General features: G+C 40.1%; 1 protein-coding gene across 2 annotated transcripts in view; it reads left to right on the top strand.

Annotated features, from left to right (window-relative positions):
* The window catches only part of BMPER (BMP binding endothelial regulator), a 145,873-nt gene that overhangs the window by 120,471 nt on the left and 6,842 nt on the right, over positions 1-18,560 (top strand). The gene's annotated exons all lie outside the window — the stretch shown is intronic.

The raw sequence follows: 18,560 nt of genomic DNA on the forward strand, positions 1-18,560 counted from the left end.
TAACAAAATCTCTCTTTAGAAATAGATTCTGAAGCAGTGACCTTCTTCTGAACTTTACATCATGGTTTCCGTTGGCCAACATGCTTGGAGCAGTTTGAAATTTCCTGGCGGCTTATCCATTGGCTCAGCAATGGGGTTTTTACTTTGTCCTTGTTGCCCAGTTAGTGGGCAGAGTAGAAATGTGGTTGTGGAGGGGCTTGCTGTCCTGCATTTAGGTCTCCTAAGAAGCAGCTTTACTATCAGTATTCTCCATTGAACTTACGACAGCATTACTGAGGAGCAGGTTTTAAGGAAGGAAAACTGAAGATGCAGGCTGCAGAAGTTAAAATTGGCACCTTTTTTTCAGTTTGATGAGTGCAGCATTGAGGTCATGCCAGATTTCAGAGTCTCTATGAGAGGCTAATGCTGAGGACAACAGCTGGGTGCTTGATCTGCACATTGCAAGTGAGAGACATTTCCACTTAGCTGATTTCTGGTGTCTGCATTTTCTGACTTGCACGCTGTGAGATTCCTGTGATGGCTGGAAACAGTAATAAAAGTGGATTTAGAATACAAAGGTTCAGTTCCACCACGTGGTCTTTCAGAGTGCCATGAGTTTTCCTATGTAGGTTTCTGGGAAAAGGGCTGCTTTGGGGGCCAGAAGTGCTTCCCTGATGTGGTAGAATTTGCACTCCAACCAGAATAAAAAGGGGTTAAAATTTCCCTGGGGATAAGATAGCAAGTGTGACTGACAGTGCAATAGGATATCTGGATGGAGAAATTTGTTGCTGTTTAAATGAAGGTCCCGAAAGAGACTGTCCATTTGTGTTGCAGGACTTGAGGACAAAACATTCATCACATACTGCCAGTTGTTACTGGCACCAGGGAATGAAAGAAAAGCTTTCTTTTCATGCTCTCATTTCAAGCCTGTGGCCTGGCAATTTCTATAGCTCTTATGCCCTTTATGTTAGCTCAGGGTCCAACTGTAGTGGCACAATTTTCATCCATCTCACTGCAACTGAGATGGTTTGCTTGAGGCCACCCCAGGAAACTGTATGTGCAGGTTCACATGTCATTTTAGGATTAATAGAGGAGCATATTTTAAGCCTAGCCTAGAGTGCTGTACAAATGCATGCAATGAATCACGGGGCCTGCAACTTCTGCTGTGCAAAACAATAGAGCTATTTCTTTTGATGATAGAACAATAATAACAACAATAATAGATAATTATAACAGTCAAGAAGAGTTGCTTGTAGCCAAGCTCTTCTTTTCAGCCTTTAACCTCACATTTCCCCATTTGTATAATTAATGGAAAAACCTCTTTGGGTCTCTTGATAGCACAGAAAACAGGAAAAAGAAAATACGTGCTGGGATTGTCATCATGACTGATGATGCCTAGTTAGTTTTACAGATTTTTATAAAGTTATTGGAAAGCTGCTGCTGTGTTATTTCAGGTTATAGTATGGGGAAGCACTTGCTTCTTCTGTTGTCAAGAAGAACTCTCCATTTTGAATATTACCCCTAATGAACCTGTTTTTGACCTGGATAGCTCAGCCCTGATTAATCTGAAATGATATAGCCAGGACATTAGGCCAGGACAGTGTATATCTATAAAGTCTGGAAAATACCAGACAAGTAATCCACTGATAGTGACGAGGCAGGGACATCTCTCTCAGCTGCATATGTTCCCTGCTGCTCTTGGAAGTCAGATGCAGGAGGCTGAGTGCTGGGCGTTCCCTTGCGAAGGGCTGTGATTTGGAGAGGCCGGATAGCATATGTCTGTGGTACTCCAGGCAGCATCAGAGGAAACCCTAGGAAGCATGTGTATCCCAGAAACATGACTTAGATATCACTCTGTGGTCACAGGGTGTGATCTGTACATTTTGTTCATCCTCAGGAATGCGTGGCAAGTAAAAATAAAAAATAAGAGAGGCTTTGCCTATCACACAGAGATGATCTGAAGCAAATGCCCCTATAGTGATGAGGTGCCTGGAGATAGAAGGAAGGAAGATAGCGGCAGAGCCAATTCTCTTGCTAAAGAAGTGACTTGGAAGAAATCACTTCCCCATTTCATCATTATTTCTGTGCCTCCCCATAACCAGTTCCTAAAGGGAAGGTAGGACTTCCACAGTTAGAGTTGCCCTTTGCCTTCAAGTTTTGAAGAAGAAATTAGGCCTCATTTCTCTCATCTGTCACCACAGATGTGAGATTTCACCATCAATGCAAATAATTTTACAACTGCCTCTGGTTTGAATCAAGCCTGGTGAGGAAAGCTGTTTCTATTCAGTGAGCAGTATGCAAGTTGCATTAAATGAAATGGTGATTTCCCTCTGTTATTAAATATTTACATAAATAATTAGCAGCTCACCAAGCAGCATCCTCAGAAGAAGCAACGTAAGGATGCTGGAAGCCTTTTCCCCACCTCTACAGTGGGATTATTGTCAACACTCTGTGGCAAATACATTACTTCATTTCTTGTGAAATAGGAGATTTTAATGCCAAGGCTCTCGACCTGCAAGTGCTTCGTAAATAATGGTATTTACGATATTTCACAATTTAAAACACACATAAACTGGACAAGCTTTGCAGGAAACATATAAGAGAAAAAGCTTTTCAAACTACTCTGACTTTAAAAAAACCCAAAACATTAATGTATTAGCACATGAATGTAGTTATGTTTTGGGGCTATAAAATTATTTACGCTGCATTGACTTTTGGGCCTCAAATTGCCCATGTTCTTGAATGCGAAATGAAGTCTGAAAATGACAGTGGGAAAAGGGAATGCTTCCGAAGCTCGTGTGCTGATGTCAGTAATTAGGGGTGCTTGCTATCACTGCAGCTTCTGATTAACATTAAAAATACCAAGTGTGTTGGCTATTACCCTCAAATAGTTCATGGTGCAAAACAGATGTGTAAGTGGGTGACCCTTCCTGGACTCACAATTTGCAGTCTTTGGAACATGTTAGCATTCTATTTCTGTTTTCCTTAAATTTCAGATTCTATTTGAATGGAAAGAGGGGGAAGAAGAGCATTTTCTGAGCCTGAGTAGCAGGGAACTGAGTCTGGTCATGAGGTCAGGTAAACTCATGGCCTCCAGTGTCCCTAGAGCAGAGTCTCTGCCTTACTGACCTTCCCAGCAATTCTTGTTCTTTTTGCTACTGTACTTCTAAAATGGAGGGTTCAAAGTAGAATTAGGAAAATACCATTTTTCATGCTATTCCTGAAGAAAGATGCAAGCTTTGTGAAGGACCAGATGTAGGAGGGATTAAGGGAAACATCTCATAAATTGTCCCTGGTGAGACAATAACGTATGTGATATTATTCTACTGCTGAAAATAAATGTAATATTTTACCACAGAGCCAGATTTGGAGCGAGGAAAGCTGGGTAGAGATCCTTGCCTGGAGCTCTCTTTGAATCTGTTCTTTTTAGTGAAACTGAACTGATTTATGGTTGTGTCTGGAATCTAGCAGTGGCCCAACGTGGATCCAGATCCAGAGGCAAATGTCCTTAAAATTGAGTGCTCCATTGTGCGTATGTGTGGATATGCTTATGGGGGATGGAGAATGAGTTTAGCTTGTTCCTAAATTGGAACAGATGTAGGATCTGGAATTGAAGATTTTGGTTCTCCTTGTCTTGCGGAAACAATGCAGTGCTATCACTTCAACTGGTGAGCATATGGCTTAGGTCTCAACTTCGTTACCATCTCTGTTCTGAGTTTAATCCAAACTGAAACACAAAATAAAATTCAAATTACATGGTCTCAGAAAATAAAATGGAATAGAGATCAGTATGAAATGTTAATATTCAAGTGGACAGAAATCTTTCGAAGTCTATAGCACTTTTGCATACTGTTGGCGTGAGTTTGGTGTGTCTGTAGGCTGGTGGAGATCATGTATCAGAAAGTAGATGGCTGCTTGTGCTACATATGATAGAACTGAAAAGGATAACTTTTGTTTTTAAGAGTTGATCTTCCAATTCACTGTTTTGAAATCTGGCTAAAGAAAATCGTATATGAAACAAACATACAAAACCAGCATACAAGAGAAAAAAAAAAAAAAACAACTAATGAAGGCCTATACTGAAAGGGAACATTTAATTCTCCCCAAGTAATTCATGCCATTTTATGGTTTATTTGAAATGAAGTAGTCAGTCCTGGCGGGATAGTACGTAACTTGGCACAGGTGTTCAGTTGCATCCATGGAGAAAAGAAACAGCTCCTTTTGGAGAAAAATCAGTATGTAAGTATGAGAGAACGTTTTCAGAGCTGGTCGTGTAGGATGAGACGTCAAAAGCGCTGGCGCTGGCCAACCTTACCTGGCATTGCAGACAAAAAATTTCACCCTGGGCTTCAACAGGACAGAGTTATACCAACACTGAGTGTTATTGGAAAATCTTAACCATGAAAGAGCCTTCTTTTCTCAAGCCAGCCAGTGTCCTCCTATAACCAGCTTCTCAGAAGAAGGGAGAAGTTGGTCTGAGGTTAACCACATGCCCAGATGGAACCAGCTTGGACATGATCATTGTAGATATTTATAAAATATACTCTTTAGATGAAGCTAGAGCTTTTTTGCTTAATATCCAAATACCCTTAACAATGTCTTAAAAATTCAGTTATCCATTTGCACGTCCAAGCTGTTTTTCAATTTAACCATTACAGTAAAAAGCCTTCCTTGCAGGTGAAGAACCTAGGATGCTAGTGTCTAGCGCAGGTAAGTTCATTTTACATTTTACACTTTAAAGACATATATTTCTTTAACTTGGAAGAATTTGGAATGGCTTCTCTGATATGGTTTTATACACTGTTCTACCAGTACGTAACTTAATTGGAACTAGTCTGTTTTGCTGCTGTAATTTGCTCATCAAACTGATCCCTCCAATAACATTTCAGTGAGATTGAAAAGTGGATCTATTAGGCAGAGAGAGGAAAACATAATGGGGTGTCTGCAAAATTTCCTATCTGCAAGTGACATGTTCTTCAGCCTTTCTCCTTGTGCTTGAGAAATGTACAGTCAAATCCTGCAAATCCAGCAGTGTCGGGATATAACTGCTTACACTGAGTACCCTATGGGGCTGAAAGCACACACAGCAAGAAATCTGTTTTAGAACTTACAAGATGGCATGCTGCCTTGGAAGGCAGCGCTCTAATATAACCATCAAGATGTCTTATAAAAACAGATCTGAAGGAGTACAAAGGAAAGCTATTTGCAATGCACAGCAATACATTTTATTGAGTGTACACAACCAAGAAAGGTGTGCTCTGTACTTTTTAGTACATCTGTAGACACCCCAACATGCATATACTCAAGGAAGTCTTCTCTTCCCAATGTGAAATAAAGACTGAAGAGTAACAAGCATTACATTTTGCATAAAAAGTAAAGGGGGGGTAATATTCTGTTTTAATTTCTAAACATTTAATTATGAGTACTTCAAGTCTTCCTGCACTTTAACTTACAGCTTTTTTGTCACTTCTCATCATGAAAATTGTTCGTTTCTGTGAGATGATAAACAGGTGTTACTTTTCATGCTGGCAGCAATAGCATTTTGGTGCAGGATGAAATAATCCTACCATTAAATAAGAAGCTCACAGTGGTGTTGTGAAGCTTAATTTGTTTGGAAAATGCTTTGCAGTATTCAGATGAAAGGCGCTCTGGATATTCAAAGTATTATTACTGCACAGCTGGTGGTCTACACACTGCAGATGTTTCTTCCATGCTGTTGCATGGTTACTTAAGAGGCTCCTCTGTGCAGATGTTCACAAGTGAGCATGCACAACCTCCTCCGTCTATGTTTTTTGACACGGATTTTATTGATGCTTGACTTTTGATCTTAAAAGGAATATTCCTTCACCAGTGAGGCTGCTTTCTTCGCTTTTTTTTCCATGGCTAGTAGGTGCAACTACATCCTTGTTGGTTCAGCCCGCATTTCAAATGACAGCATCTGCAGATATTTACTGGGCCTTTCTCTTTAGCCTCCATTTCCTTCTGTGGCTTTTACTCATTCCCACAGTGTTTGACTCTGGGGACTCTGCCTCTTCTGTTAATGTTCCATCACCATCACTCTCTTCACACAGACGTGATGATTCCCTTTGTACTCCTCGCCCAGATGGGATCAAGAACTATGTTGCCTCCTGATTCTTTCTTTCCATGGCTGCTGCTACCGTTACATAAAGGGACCTCTAAGAACCACTGGGTTTGACATTCACAAGAACATAATCTCCCTAAGAAGATGTTAAGAAATGAAGAAACTCTAAACACATATATGGTGCTATTCTTTACTTACAGAAGCATGGTCTGACAACAGTTGACATCCATGTGGAATGTACTGAAGATGCGTGAGTCTCCATGGAGGTGTTATATGATTTCATCAACCTATTTGGCAAGGAAACCATTGTTAAAATTTACCATCCTCCGGTTGTGCTGTTATTTTAGCAAATGGAAGAATATCCAGTGCAACACAAGAAGGGCAACTTAGTAAACATGACTGTCTAACCTAAGTGCAATGCACAGACTATTATATTACTAACCTAGAAGCAGAAAAGGATCAAACCTATATACACACAAAGTCACAGACACATACACCCATACACTGAAGTGTTTCTTCTGCGCTATTTTGAAGAATAGATCTTTCCGAACAGCATTCAAGAACCACCATGTTGCAGCTCAAAGAAATGAGTCCTGGCCATATATCTCTGGGAGAAACTGAGAAAGCAGTGGCTCAAAGCTGACTACATCTTATAAATAACTTCAGAGAAACCACATCACTGTCTATAGTCCTTTCTGAAGAATTTGTCAGGAGTCAAATCAGAAGGCACAATCTTTACTGAGGAAATTTAAGTCTGGAGATGAGACACCTTGAGAAGATGGGACTGGCAACATTGTGAGTTAACTGTACTTTATAGACATAGTTGTTTCCCCTGATTTTTAAGTGTGTAGCTATGTGCTAGTGCTCATTAAATCTTCTAAATGGCAACCCTGGAGACCACAGGTACTTATCATACACAAAGCTGATATGAGATGTATGGATATATACAGGTTTCCTTAGACACGTGGTTTCTTTTTGATAGGTGTAGCTTTCATTCTGCCTTCCTAATGAACTGTAAGAATTCCTACTGATTCATAGGAATTTGCTATTTGTATAATAGCACCTTCCACGCCCTTTCTTGCTCTCCTGTGACAGACTTATGGCACTGCCTCTCATCCAGCTTCCAAGCTAATTTTCTCTGTGACTGCCTTCCCCTACTTTCAGCACAGCTATTCCTAATAATCAGATGGCCTGCATTACAGAAATGGGAGAGGAAAGAAGGGAAGGAAGAAAGGAAGAGCTTTTAGTGTTCTCTCATTACTCAGTTCATCTCCCATGACCAGCACCTCCTCCGCTCCTCTGATACATCCCTTTGCTCATTCTGATTAGGAATCTCAGCTGAAATCTATTGATCATACAAGTAACGTCTAGGTGTGTATCCTCTCATTCATTATTATGTGATCCTTTCTGGTTTACTTATTGCTTAGTAATAAACATTTCCTTTGCACGTGATAAAAAATGTGTTAAATTACTGGCCCCAAAATAGTGGCTGAAAATCAGTCAGGAGGGGCTTTTACTCCTGCCACATTGGCTTGAGATTGAAATGTTTCATATACAGTAGCTCTGCTAGGAATAATCTAGGCTTCCTTACTAACATAATAAAATGCAGACCATCCTGAGGGGATGAGGGAGTTGCATTCCAGAACTTGCACTGCAAGCAACTGAAGTTTAATGGAAAATTTGAAAAGATTCTATTAAAAAACAATTTTCCTTCTATATATCATACACTCTGTTTTATGTTTTCCCTGCTCCCTCCTTTTTTCCCTTACTGGCACAAAATCAGGATCTTTGTTTTGACAGAGCTAATCCGCCCGTGCTTTCATATGGGCCCTCAGGCTTCTCACCTGTAGAAAGATCCATGGGAGCAGCAAACTACTGAGTGGATGCCACATGCGCACCTCAGAGGGAAGAAATCTGTGGCCTCCCAGAGGTATGGACTCCAAACACTGCGGTTCCTGAGGACTCAGAGAGAACATGAGCTATGAAGCCTGTGTAACCTCCAGTAACAGCTCTTCTTTCCATATTTCCTTCTGGGATTTCCCTCTCCTGTCAGCTGGGCTTCTCTTCAGGAGCTGTGCTGTATTGCTGCTTCACCACAGCTGTGCTGCTTCCTTGTTTCTGAAGGCTGAAGGGAGTAGCCAGTTGAAAATTTTTACCCACAAACTTTGCTGGTGAGGAAGCTTGAAAGTAGCTTGCAACCACTGCCAGATTTGACAGCGAGATTCTAAACAAACTGGTACAATGCTGAGATCTCTCTGCTGCTTGTGAAGAAAGGGCAGGGAAGATGTTACAGAGTGAAAAGTGATGGAGAATGAATTGCTTTGTGGCTCCATCAAGCAGTGCGCTCACAGTGGCTAACAATAGGCACAGATCTCTTTGGTAGAGTCTCTGCTTAGCCAACAAAAAGAAGCAAAGTCAAATTTATATGTTCAGGACTTTTTATACAAAACAAACCTCCAAAGTAATATTATTAGCTTCAGCACTGGTCATCACTAGCAGAGTAGCAAGAAAATATTTCAGAAGCGTGGAGCTAATGAGATTGTGATCATTTTGTGATAGGGTGGGTTTGCTCATGGTCAAGGCCACTGTTTCACTTCACATCAGAGGTCTCTTTGTATTTAGCCAAGTAAACTACCATGCCCAAGCCAAGACTCTGAAAGGTAAGTTTGTCATGAAGTAGAACAAACCTTGGCTCTGTATCCTCACATCATCTCATTCCACCTCACCCAGTATTAGGTCATTCTGTCTTTACAACATCCATGTGAGTTCCTGTGGCTCCCAGGCAAGGCCAATATGTTGTGGAGTCACTGTGTCTAGTACAGGAAATTTTAATTCACCAGCATTTTAATTCAGGAAGATTGAATTTAATGTATAGCCATGCCCTGAAAGAGTCTGGATCCTTCATAGCCTTGAAGTACAGCAAGAAAGGCTGATGACAGTCTTGGGTCTTAGCTCCTGCGTTGCCAGTAGGAAAATTCCCATTGATTTTGCTGGAGCCAGCACTTCATGAATAGTGTTTTCAGGCTTTGTATTTTCAGGCTCTGTATGGTGTTCTTCAGTTGAGATCTTGCACTTAAGAAGATTAAATGACTGTGGTACCTCTCAGAGTGCCACTTGTCAAAAGCTTTCTGTACATGAAGCACAGGCTAAGACAAACTGTTCAGAGATCAGCAATCAGTAGCTAGGTTTCTGCCTCCTGGCTGAGTGCTGGGTCACTATTGAACTGTCACACTCACTCCCTAATCTGTTGAATCTGGAACAGGACCATGGCAGCATTGCCACTGCTGTTAGACAGCACTCCTCTGTGCAGTGATGACCTAAGGGTTAAGATGCCAGTTGTGCTTCTGCCCACCATCGCCTACAGCACCTTAGGAACATGTAAAATAAAAGCATAGGTGTACTAAGAAATGTAAAAGCAGATATTATGACTCCAGCATTGCCAGGATGCCTTGCCAGTGCAATTGAGCCAGGACCACAGTTTTGGAATGGGGTGTATGATGAACTCTACCTAAATCACACTTTAATGTGCATACATCTTCCTGTGGATCTGGGCCAAGACCACACAGGAAGTCATAAAACCAGGAAGAGAGTGTATTTTGAACAAATAAGATGGCTCCTGTGCCACTTCTTGCAAATCCCATTATCATTGGTGAAGAGCAAAGCGTGAAGTATCTGAGATGAAACACAGTGTGAGTGTGTGATGGGCTGAAAGTATGACATGCTCACTGTGAGCCTGACTGGTGAAATGAGATTATGGCTCCTGCTTTGTAAAGGAAGCAAGATGAGGATTTAGGCTGTTTTCTGAGTTGTAGTCTCCTGTGTACTCTTTCCTTTACTCCCTCTATTTTGTATTCCATCTGGAGCTAGCAACTTTTTAAATGCTCTGCAGCCACCTAGAGGAAAAATATACTTGACTGCATTAGTTAATTGCATATGAGTTAAGCCATGAACTGCAATATGCAAAGTTTAAGATTATGAGTTTCTACACTAGTTAGCCTATTTATTATTATACCACAGGACCTCCTTGGGAATATACACAGTGAATCATCATCAAATGCTGAAGATAACTTCAGGATATATTTATACAATGGAAATACTTCCGGCATCCTGTTCATTGTGCTTGTTATTGGATATGGCATATTTTTATGACAGATAGCACAGCAGGGCCATGGTATATTTAGTTGGTAGAGAAAAGGAGATCACCTGTTTTGAATTTTCATTTTAGAAGATTTAAATCTTGTGGTATTTTATGTGGCTATTTCATGACTATGGCAATATCTAGATGGTTTGTGTTGCTCTGGGGCCATGGCTTTAAAACCTCTGAATAATTTTTGAGGCTCTGTCTAGGATGTTTTTAAACTCCTGGCAAACCTCTGGTTTTTCTTGGATGAGAACTGTCACACAGAATACACTAATGGGCCCTCTGTCTACTAATGTGAAAGCTGATGCGGTCATATTAGATTCATTTAGCATATTCCTTGTTAAAACACAAAACTAAAGTTTACTGTTGATTGAAAGCATCACTTGTTCTTTTTTTCCTGGATTGACTGTCATTCTCTCTCTCTAGAGAAGATTACGACTATCCAGTCTCCACTTGAAGAACTGGAGAATGGCTGGATCTCTTTTAAAACTTAATCCTGGACACAGAGAAAAAGAGAAACATTTATGTCAGTTATATGATACAAAAACAGCAAAATAAGATGGATTTTCCATGTTAGCTACACCAGAGGACACTGAAAATCTCAAATTCACATTAGCAGCTAAGTGCTAAGCTAAACACGTGCATGTAGCAAGAAGAATGGAAATTTATAAGTACTAGTATGCATATTCAGAAGGTCCACTAGGACATTTTCCCTACATTTTCATCTCATAAGAAAGACTTTATATGCACATTTGAAATGACATTTGAAATGCTGATATGATGTGACCAATTGAAGTGGTGTGAATACTGCTGTATTATGTTAAAACAGGATAAATAATAAGAAATCTTACTGGTTTAATACATTCAAAACAGAAGATTGTGAAGTTTGGGAATTTGTCTAGGTTGTAGGTCCTGAGAAGACATGATGAGGTTCTTGCGACAGAAAACATGTTGATGTGGTTGAAAGATTGCAGCAGTGCTTACAGCTTTCACTAGAGAGAAAGTTCAAGCCAAGACTTCTTGTCAGAAAGCTTTGCAAAAATACCTGATCAGCCATAGTATTAGATGTACCACTACTGTAATTTTTACCAGTTCTCTGATGTATATTTGCAAGTGGATGATGATGGATATTAATTAACTGAAGAAATACATATATTCAGAGATCAGGTTCCAGCTTTGGAACCATAAGTGTCAGGTTCCAGGTAGTTCTTCCAAATTTTCATCTACGTTTTTTTGTTGGTCTTAACTCTCTACTGCATGTGGCCTCTTTAGAATGATTTTGGAAACTCTTTGTGTTCTAGAGCAGAGTTACGGGGGTTCTTGTTTTTCACAATTAGATGTACAAACTAGGCATACTTTCTGTAGTAATGCCACCAAACAAAGTGGAACAACTTGTTTTATGCTGCTTGAGTAGCAAGTAAAAGAAAGAAATCACTGCTGGACATGCCTCAGCGTGATACCGAGCCCCTCCTTGAAATATATTAGGAAATATATGTTGTATGTCTTCTTTTTGACAGTGATTCTGGATGAAAGATGTTAATGTGTGCACAGAGAAGTTGTTTTTAACTGCATATGTTATATAGGAAATCAAACTAGTTTTGTACGTATGGGTATTTCTCTTAAATGTCATGACTTTAAAAGTTAAACTCTGCATGGCTCAGCACAACTGTGGCAGAATAATAGAAAGGACAAATTCTTCCTCTTTCTGAAAGTGAGTGGGAGTGAAAGGGGTCAGTTTTTCCAGAGTTGTGGATGATGTTTCTCTATTCTGCTGGAGTTTATTGAGCAAAAATTTGCTCTCTGTTAAAGCAGCAAGTCAGCTGCTCAACTGTACTGTAACCTTCAACTCTAGGAAATAATCTGAATCAAGCAGATGCTTCTCAGAGCCCAGTGTGGGACTCCTTTGTCTTCCTCAGTTGTGGCTCAGCTTTTTCCCCATGGAGGGATTTCAGCCAACCTTTCCATTCTTAGGATCAGAGAGAACATTTAAAGATGCAGAGCCTGTGAGGGTCCAATACAAGACAGAAAAAGACTGCTTGACACTGACTACTTGGAGAATTATAGTGAAAAAAGAAGTAGGGGGGGTTGGTTTTCTGTTTTACTTTTGTTTTTTTCCTCCTTCTCTCCTTTTAAGTGCCTTTACCACTGTTAGTACATAGTCTTGGAAGATTATAAATGTGATGTGGAGCTAGAGATGTCCTTAGAACTTCAATTTGATGTCATTTTAAACAATTTTCCAGAACGTGTCATTGTTCGTTTTACCATATTCTTGTGGGTTATGTTGGTTAAGGCAGTAAAGCACAAACCTGGCACAGCATGCTCTTTATATAAAGGTTAAAAATATACATAGAACACTCTTTTTGGCATTTCCAAAAGACTTTTGGATAACACATTTGGCAGCAAGTAGTGCAGGTTTATGGTGCTATTGTGCAGCACAGTATGCTTTTTCAGAAGTCTGTATGGATCTTCTCTTCTTCTGCGTCACTGGAAAATGTCATTTTTGCTTACCCTTAGTGAGGAAAGTATGGGTTCTAACTTCTTGCAAAGGAGCTGTATATGCAAAGAAATCAAAATTGAATCACTGTCTGTCTCTGCTATGTTAGGTATTACAAACAATAATTATCACTTTCATTTAAAACATTCTTTTCCCAAGTCAATCCTACTCCTCTAAACAAGTGCTACGGTAGAGTGCTTTGGCAAGGCAGGGATGGATGTGGATATCTTGTGTGATTCGGTTTAATTGACTCTGAGTGCCAAGTCTATATCTGAAGAAAGATCAGTTAAATTGACTGCTGTGCCCAAAAGATCATATTCAGCTCTTCCTCTTTGGTGAAGTCCCATAATTTTATTGTTTTTTTCCTCTGGGATTCACACAGCAATGCAATCCATGGTTGACTCAAATTTACAAAAAAATGCAGGATCAGGATGAAATTTGAACTCATGGTTCAAATGCCCACTGCTGCGAAATCCTTTGCAATCTGCCAACAATAATGCTGATATTATCAAGCATTATGGCCAGTACTCTTCTTACATGAATGAGATTTCCCCATGGAAAACAGATGCCTGCAATAGATCTGATATGTAGTGCTCACAGAAGATGTGTTGTGGTTTCGATTTCTGTACCCACGCTCTTATTTTTTATATATATGTATATTTAAGCTAGATCAGTGATAGGGGTGTTCTCATACCATGGAAGGGATATCTAGTACAAAATGCATGTAGGTTGTCTGCCAATTATTCTGGACTCTATTCCACTTTTTCCACAGAAAAACGGGTTGAAGCAGTGATGATTTAACAATGATACAGATGTCTTTCTTAGATCTCAAATTTAAGGAAATGCTATCATTGTTATAAGGTTTAGGAAAAGCACAGAGAATGTGCAGGTACAGTTATCCAGTTATGTGGTCTTAGAAAAATATAATCCGTGAGAATGACTGTCCACTGTGTGAAATGGTGTGTCCCTTAGGCAACTACTTTGAATGAATGCTCAGCTGATGTAAGGACTGATGTAAAGACATGATTCTATGACTTCCGTATTTTCCGAAGCCTCCAAAATTACCTTCTTCATGAGTTGTCTGCTACTTTTGTATTAAGATTAGTAAGTTCTGGAGAAAGTGAGAATGATCTCAGAGCTCAGATCTCAAGTCTCAAAGCCTTAAAAAGTCTCCAGCCCTAAATAACAAGCTTCAATACTTCAGAAAGGCTAAACATGCAAAACAGATTACAACAGCAACAGCATCATCCATTGCATTATATTTTGGAGTATGGTTCATTTTCTATTACAATTGCTTCTCTAGCAGGAGAAACAAGAAGTGGCAATGTATTGAAACTCGGTAGGAAAAACAACCCATACAAACTTCCTTGTAACAATATACATACAGACAGAAGTGATTGGCTTTATATTTTTTCCTATAAAGGGAGAGAATCTGGGATTAGGAAAAATGAGTCCTGAGTTTTGCTGCTGAATTGTGAGCACTTCATTGTGATTATAGGAATACAACCTAGCTGTTGTATAGTTTGGCTGTTTTCAAAACCAATGCTAAATTTGGCCAACCTGGTACTGAAACTCCTATTTAGCAAACTGTATGTTGTTCTAAAAAGTCCCTCACAGGCTGGTGGGACTGGAAATTAATTCTCCTCTATAGGCAGATGGCCCTTCAGGCTTCAGAATTTCTATGCACGCAGCTTATCTCTGCTAAGAACATCTTTGTTACCTTGCACCTCAGTGTTCAGACTCATAAAACTGGGACAGTGGTGCACCATCTCCAAGAGCTTTTGCAATGTCTGCTGAGACCTACTGGTGGGACATTGAAGGGGCCATGTTTTTTTCTGCATGGTGCCACTGCCTGAAGGCACCAAAAGGACTGAAAACTGTTACACACCATATTCTTGCTGGGAAATGAGGAAAACACAATGAAAAAAGACACTCTGCATCCTAACATGGCTGGAGTTGTGTGCACTCCAAAGTGAAGAGGACTGCTAATGTTCAGCATGTGACACCAAACATCTGCAGTTTCAGTCCTGCATGGTACGGACTAAGGCTGCAGGATTCACTGCCATGATCTTTCTTCCTTCTTTTTCCTGTAGTACGGGACTCGGTTCTTTGCCCTTTGTGGGACTTGGAGACTTTCCATGCTTTAATGTGAAAAAAGGCTGTTGCTAAAGGAGCACACTCATGCAGTTCACTTTGAAGATGTGGAAGCAGCATATGTATATATGTGTCTCCTTCCAAGGTGTGTCCCCCAGCTGCCGGATGCCCTCACTTTCATGGATTTCCCTTTGAAACAGTTTGTGATTATAGGCACCCAATTAGCGGCATCTCTAACACAGACCCTGCAGGCAGTGTAGGCAGCATCAAAAGGAATTGCAGCAAGGCTCATAGTGCCAGTGGAGGATTGAGAGGTTGGCTGTGCTTTGGTACTTATTCAGAGCCGGGACTCCAAATAATGTGCTTTTTGAAGGAGGGCTCACAGGAAGAATAGCACCTTTTCCCTAGTTGGACGTGAGCAATGTCAAAGCCTTTTATTCATTCAGTGTTCTTGAGTGTTCTCACTAATTATCTTAACTACTATGCAAGGAAAAGGGCTGAATTGCAAAAGCCTGCGTTGTTCCACATGTAGGTGTGTATATGAGTATATTACTCTTGCAATCGGGAGTGAGTCTTTTTTAAGAGAGCATGAGTTTGAATGACAAAATGCTTCTCAATATGATTTCACTGTGGGAAGAGTTAAGACTGCGTGAAGTATCCTGTGTGTATTTTCATAGTCAGTAAAATGGCTTCATTTTATAAGTAACTTCCACTGTGGTCTTCCTGTGGGATTATTTTTTTATGACTTTAATGTTTGGATGTCTTAAACGTATTCTCACTTTTAGTTAACTAAAGCAAATGTTTTGGTCTTGGAAGAGTCACAACACCATGGAAGACCCAAAGTCTCCACCTGTGGACAGTACGGTAACTTGATAGTAGAGTTTCATTGTCAGCTTAATTCCAGATTTTTAGTAAAAGCATATTTTTCTGTTGTTTGAACAGCCCAGGCAGTTTATAGTACATATAAGCCAAAACCTCTGCATACATGCAGTTAGAATCACAGAATCCATTTATCAGTTTCAGAGAAGGAATGAAGAGCAGGCAGAATTTAAGGTAACAAAGAATTCTGAAATGTGCCAGTGGGGAGGGTTTAAAAAAAAAAAACAAAACCAAAAGGTGTAGGAATACCAAAGATTGTTAAAAGAAGAAAGGATTAGGACAGCTTACAAGAACAATTTTGCAAATGTATCTTATGAAGCATCCCCTCATAGCCCTCTCATTTCAGAAGTGATATAACAGGCCCCCTTTCCTCCCTACCCAACCGCCAATGTATCCAACTACAATTAATGAAAATGCATTAAACTTGCCACTTGTAAATACTGACTGACTAAACTAGAATGGCATGATTATAGTTTCCTTTACTATCATTTTTCATAATTACTTACTCTTAAGAGTAATTAGCAGTTGTAATTCATTCACAAAAAACCTTTGCAGTCTAATGACTTCTCCTTATCCAAGCCTAGGGAGTGAGCCCAGCTGTGTCACCAGGATGAAACACTTCAGGAGAACAAAAATACACAAACACTTAGCTGTAAATGAAATGAACCAGAATGTGCTGAATGTGCCATGCTACTTTCCTTACTGGACACCCATACTGAACTCATTAGCAAACAATGCTGATCCCAGACAAACTAGAGATATTTCATTCTGGAGGCTGATTGGATGTCCATAGCTGCTTCCATGCCAAGGGCTAATGATATAGCATAGAGTGCATGCAGAGGATAAACTCAAATAATGTGTTTGCCATGCTGCCATCCCACAGACTGTAAACAGTTCCCGTACCCCCTGATTCTCCAAATTATGCCCAGGACTGGTCAAAGTGAGAGCGAGCCTTGCCATGAGCATGCCATTAATTGAAAGGAATAAGTGACTGATGGTGAGTCCAGAGATTTCCTGACTTGATACAAGCACTTGAGCTAGATGAAGTATAAACTCATTGCAGGGGGCAGCGTAGCATCCCCTTCTGAGTAATGCTAAAAAAAAAAATTGTATTTATGCTCTCAAAAACAGAGGAAGTACCTCAGGTTTTGGGTTTTGTAATTTCTAAGCCAGGAATTGTGTGAACATGTAAGCAGACTGGCACTGGCAAGCATCCCTAAAGACCTCGTGCATTAATAATAACTAAATCTTAGTGGAGTGCCACAAAATGTGACTGATTGATACTAGCACAGAATCAAAAAGGTGATGAAATGGTATTTTGATAACTGACTGTGGACATTCTGTGGACATTATTACAGATGTTCTTGGTGATAATTACTTGCTACAGTAGGAAGCAAGCATGTACTTATCTGTAAAATGAGGTGTACAAATCCTAAATGGCGTGGGGGCATGAAGTGGTGCATATTGTGGCCAAAGGAAACAGTGCAATGTTAGTCAGTGTGTCACATTTTAAAAGTGACCCTTTACGTTTATGTGAGGTCTTCTATCAGCTAACAGTGACAGTGTCGAGGGCAGTGTTGATCCGTTCCTTACCGTTGGGATACCCATGCAGCAATTTCTGGTACTGGACAAGATGTAAAAGGACCTTCCACAGAACTAAAGTGAAATACAACTACAGTGTCCTGGAAAAGTAATGTTATTTCAAATGAAAATCACAGGCCTGTAAAGGCAAACATGCTATTGATTCAATCAAAAGTAATTCTATATGCATTTCACGTATATATCAATAAGTGCACAACAGCTCTTTTAAGCACTTACATTGCTTACTCATTGCATTGAATTTTTAGGCAATTTCATGATGGAGATTCATTGAGAGCAAAAATAGTAAAAGTTTATGGAAATGTCAGGCAGAACTGAATGTATGATTGTATAAAAAGTCATTGAAATAGACAGCTATTCCAACAAAGGTGCATTGTTGCATGTGCAAAAAGAAGCTTGTCTGTGTTTGACAGCAACTAAACCTCTCCCCTAGTGTTAAAGAAAAGGCTCTCAATGACTCAAGATTATCCTATAGGCACTTGGGCTGTAGATGACTTTGTCTGAAATACTTTCTCCTTTTCAAGCACTGGCTCTAGGGAAAGTTTCTGGATAAGGTGGCTTATATCCATCCTTTTCCTAAAGACAGTTGAATCTTTGATCCACAGCAACAGCTATTAATATGGAGAGCTCATATGTGACTTCAAGCCCTAGTTCTAGAGGTACCTCTCAAGCGTTGTCTTTTCCTCTCAGAAATGGAGAAGACGTGGATATGCAAGGAGGCTTATACCTATTGACCCCCAAGGTCCAGAGCACTCCCAAGCAAGGCAGAGAAACTGAGGCTCTGTTTTTCCAAGGGCTGAGTGTTTCGTCTCACACCTTGTCTGTGCCTTCATGCAGAGCAGCAGATACTTGGCAATTCTGAACTTACATTTCCGTATCTGCAGAAGCGCTTAAGAATTTTGCATATGCAGAAACTGTCAACTGCAAATCTGCTGTCTCTTGCTAGTTGTATTTTAGAACTGTGCCAAATGGGCACACATTCTGGGTGAGCTAACTTGAAGTATAGAGGTGACACACACTAGCAGTTTTGCTTAGGGCCATGTTAGCAGCTTTTCTCCTGCCATGTTTTATGGGGATTCCATCTTTCACAATGTAAGAAGATGGTGCTATTGGTTAAGTGCCTAGAGGGTTTCCTAGAATAAGAACAACTCAGTTATGCTTGCATCAGCCCAGCTCCTTTATAAAGTTTGTCATTTAGCTGTAGTACTGGTTAGAAAACACACATATACATGCTTGGGGGTCTTCAGAGTCAGAAGCCAAAGGCAACCTGAAGAGGAGGCACCAGTTCTCAT

The sequence above is a fragment of the Excalfactoria chinensis genome, chromosome 2 (assembly GCF_039878825.1).
Source record: "Excalfactoria chinensis isolate bCotChi1 chromosome 2, bCotChi1.hap2, whole genome shotgun sequence".
In the NCBI taxonomy this organism is placed as follows: Eukaryota; Metazoa; Chordata; class Aves; order Galliformes; family Phasianidae; genus Excalfactoria; species Excalfactoria chinensis.